The sequence below is a fragment of the Neomonachus schauinslandi genome, chromosome 8 (assembly GCF_002201575.2).
Source record: "Neomonachus schauinslandi chromosome 8, ASM220157v2, whole genome shotgun sequence".
In the NCBI taxonomy this organism is placed as follows: Eukaryota; Metazoa; Chordata; class Mammalia; order Carnivora; family Phocidae; genus Neomonachus; species Neomonachus schauinslandi.
The window spans coordinates 72,416,202-72,420,515 of NC_058410.1; the positions used below are offsets into that span (position 1 = coordinate 72,416,202).

Below are 4,314 nucleotides of genomic sequence, written 5' to 3' on the forward strand. Positions count from 1 at the left end.
GCATCAGAGGGTTAAACAGGGCCCATGTGCTCCAGAACATTTTATGTGGAAAACCTGTGATATCTCTCTCTCACTGGGAGAAAGAAAATAGACAATGTGACTTACTTTTTGTATTTATAAGGTTTTTTTAATTTTTATTATTGAAGTATAGTTGACATACAATATTATATTAGTTTCAGGTGTACAACATGGTGATTTGACAATTCTATTCACTATACAATGCTCACCATGATGAATCACCGTCACCATACAATGCTATTATAATATCATTGACTATACTCCCTATACTCTACCTGTTAATCCTGTGACTTATTTATTCCATAACTGGAAGCCTGTATCACCCACTCCCCTTCATCCATTTTACCCAACTCCCCACCCCCTTCTCCTCTGGCAACCACCAGTTTGTTCTCTGTACTTATGAATCTGCTTGTGTTTGTTTGTTTTTAGATTCTATATACAAATGAAATCATATGGAATTGTCTTCCTCTATCTGACTTATTTTACTTAGCATAATACCTTCTGAGTCCATCCATGTTCTCAAAAATGGCAAGATCTCATTTTTTATGTCTGAGTAATATTCCATTGTATATATATACCACATCTTCTTTACCAATTCACCCATCAACCGACACTTAGGTCACTTCCATATCTTGGCTATCATAAATAATGCTGCTATTGAACATGAAGGTGCCATATATCTTTTCAAAGTAGCATTTTCATTTTCTTTTGGTAAATATCCAGTAGTGGAATTACTGCATCGTATGGTATTTCTACTTCTAATTGAATGTTTTATACATAGACACTACCTGGTGGCTGGATAGAAGGAAATCAGGCATAGTGAGATATACCCACATAGCCTGAAGAAGTTTGCAATTCCTTTACCTAACCTATGCAACACCCTTCGGGGGCAATAACAGTATCTTCATTTCTAGAGTTATGAACAGAGCTGTAAAACAACTTACATGTGACACTTAGAAGTTTGCAAAACAAGGTTGTTTCTGATTTGTAGGATTTTATTAATCTCTCTCTCCTCCCTATTTTTCCTTTCTTTCCTTTTTTTTTTTTTGGCCCAGGAAGTTAAGAGATTGGTATACTATGAAAACCTTTCCAGATATTTCAAAGTAGCCCTAGTTTCCTGTATTTTTAAGTAGCCTCATAACAAGCAAAAAAGAACTGAAACTATCCCAGAGAAAGAAACTAATGAGAACTTTATTCCATGACACTCTATGGTCAATATTTTTATTCCAGGAAATTCCTGCCTGCAGAAAGATTCTGCTGTTGTGTCCAGCTCTTCTTCAAGAGCATCGCTAGGTGGCATCCCAAGGTTAAAAGCTGCTGGAGCAAAATGAAAACATGGATTCTGCTATAATCCAATATCCAATGATACATAATGTCCCAACAGCATAAAACCTAAAGGAATTCTGAGCCACAAATATTGATTTCTTTTTATTTGCTAAAAAAAGTCAAGTTTAAAGAGATATATAGCTTCAGAAATGTCTTTCTTTTTATCTTTTCTGTTTTTAATAATGAAAGAAATTAAAGATTTTGTTAAATGTAAAGACAGTCAACAATCCTTGAGACACAAATGATTTTCTAAACAATCCATCTTGGAAAACATGTTGCTTCCTACACAATTTAAACACAGGCTTAAGACAACCCAACAAAGAAAGTAGATTTTATTTTATTTTTAAATGTAAAATGACTCAATACCCTGATTTGTCTTTGAACCTAAAAATAAATAAATAAGTAAACTGCCAGTGGACAGAGTCACCCCACAGGTAATTTTCTATTTTCTTTTTGATCCATGATCATTGATTACATACTGTCTTATATTGCTTTGTATTTTTTTCTCTCCAACAAGGTTTTGAACTCCTTTAAGCTCAGGGACTATGTTTCCTTTCTTTATCCCCCACTGCATACAGAAAGTAGAGTTCTTGACATACAAGATAATCAATTTATTTCTCTTCATCTGAAATTCACACAAAGGAACATGTTCTATGATACAGTGTATGTTTCCTCAAGCATTACGCAAGATAGAAAGTTGATGAAGAATTATTTTTACAACTATTTGCAAACTTAAACCTTGTTCAAAAATAAGAAATTTATAAAATCACAATTAATATTCTTATCCTAAGAAACAAAAGCTTCAAAAAGATCAAATAGTGAGTATTCCTAATTCCCAGGACACAGGCCGAAGACTGTTTAAAACTTTATATTAACAAAAATACATTGCTAACAGGGCACCTGGGTGGCTCAGTCAGTTAAGCGGCTGCCTTTGGCTCAGGTCATGATCCCAGGGTCCTGGAATTAAATCCCACATCGGGCTCCCTGCTCAGTGGGGAGTTTGTTTCCCCCTCCGCCTCTGCCCCTTCCCTGTTCATGCTTGCTCTCTCTCTCTCAAATAAATAAATAAAATCTTTTAAAAAAAATACATTGCTAACAAAATAAATGGGGAAAAGGTGGAAGGTGAGATATTTATACCCTAATCATGAATGAAAGAATGAGAAATAAATATCCAAAGAGATGTTTGAAAAAGTGTGACCTATATAACATTTTGATGTTTACAACCATTTTAAATTACTGAATTTGGACTTCCAAGTTAACATGGTGAAAGATTCTACATGGTGATGGAAGTCTGATAAGCTTCTTCTCCTTTTTTTTTTTTGATGTCTGATCTTATTTATTTATCACTCTTAGAAAATCTCATTTTTGACTGGACTCAGATTTAGAAGTAAAAGCTCTCAGAGAGGACAGCCTCCATCTCTTGGCAATCTGTTCCTGGTGTTATTGTTTGGCCTCCTTCATTTTTTGGCCAAAAGTTTAGCATATTCTGCAGACTCTTCCTTATTTTTCTTAGTGCGCTGTTTCTTCAAAGCAATACGTCAACGTTTGTGTTGGAGGACACATGTAACAAGACACTGAATCTTGGGTGCTTTGGTTCTAGGTTTCTTACCGTCTTTGTTTAGGGGCTTTCTCACAACATGCTGGCGGACATCATCTTCTTTAGAGAGATTGAAAAGTTTGCGGATTCTGTTGGCTCTTTGGGGCCCCAGGTAACGAGGCACAGTAGTATCAGTGAGTCCAGGAATATCCTTCTCCCCTTTTTTTACAATGACCAAGTTGAGAACACTGAGATTGGCATCAACAATGCAACCCCAAACAGATTTGCGCTTTCTCTCTCCAGTCCTCCTTGGTCTATGCCAGGAATGCCCCTTACTCAGCAGCAGGCACACAAAGCCTTGGGTTAAGGCACCCTGCTTCATGGGGAAGCCTTGTTTGTCACTGCCACCACTGATTAGGACCACATAACTCTTCCATTCTTCACCCAGAGCATCAGCAGCAACTTCTGTGGCCATACGCTTCTCATAAAAGGTACGAAGTTTGCGTTCATCGTCCACTTCAATGAGTTTCTGGAAGCCAGTAGCTGAGAAACAGATGTTCAGCTTCATCCTGAAGCAGGCTACCGCCTCCAAGGCATCACGAAAAAGAGCTGATATGCTTCTTCTTAACTTCCTCATAAAGTATTCTTGAAGACATGAAAATGTAAAAGGTGGCTTTGAGATCAAATGATAAGAAAAGATCTTGGAAAATCCTGGTGGAATTCCCATTAAATGCATCATCAGTCAAGATGAATTGAGAAATACATTATTGAACCACATATCACCTAATCTACACTCTGAAACAGAAGAAAAGGCCACCCTACCCCCACCAAATCAGTACTAAAGACAAAAATGAGAAGCCTGGAAGGAGGTCAAAAAGAATAAAATAATGAGAGAAGACAATACATGTGGAGGGTAGAGGACAAAGAGCCAGCTAAGAATTATAGGTGTTCCAAAAAAAGAAAAAAATAATGGAAGTGTTCAAGAGGACAGTAGAACAATCAAAGTCTACTGAATGATTAGTGGGTCATAGCTGTGACCCTAGGAATTTTATATCCATTCAAGTAATTATTCATTTGTGAGAGCAACAGGAAGACTTTTTCAATTAAATAAGGACTAAGAAATATACTATTGAAGTATACCCTTTGTTAAATTTAAATAAGGCAAGATTCCCACACATTTTTATTTAAATAAGAAATCTGTAATTTTATTTTACCTCCAGCATTTGAAATAAGAGGGAAATAACAATAATCTCCCTCAGATTTCACAGAGATTTCACAAGTTTTATGCCTTTTAGAAAAAGGTGACATCTGCATCAAAATTACCATGGCAACACATTATCAAGTAAAACAACCAATCAAAATTACTGACCTTTCAGAAATTAAAGGTTACCGTCAACAGTAGTTAACAATAATCTCTGAATCCCAGATATCTT

General features: G+C 36.1%; 1 pseudogene; it reads right to left on the bottom strand.

Annotated features, from left to right (window-relative positions):
• Positions 1-2,703: 2,703 nt before the first annotated feature.
• On the bottom strand, positions 2,704-3,449 carry LOC110583448 (annotated as a pseudogene).
• Between the last annotated feature and the right edge of the window lie 865 nt (positions 3,450-4,314).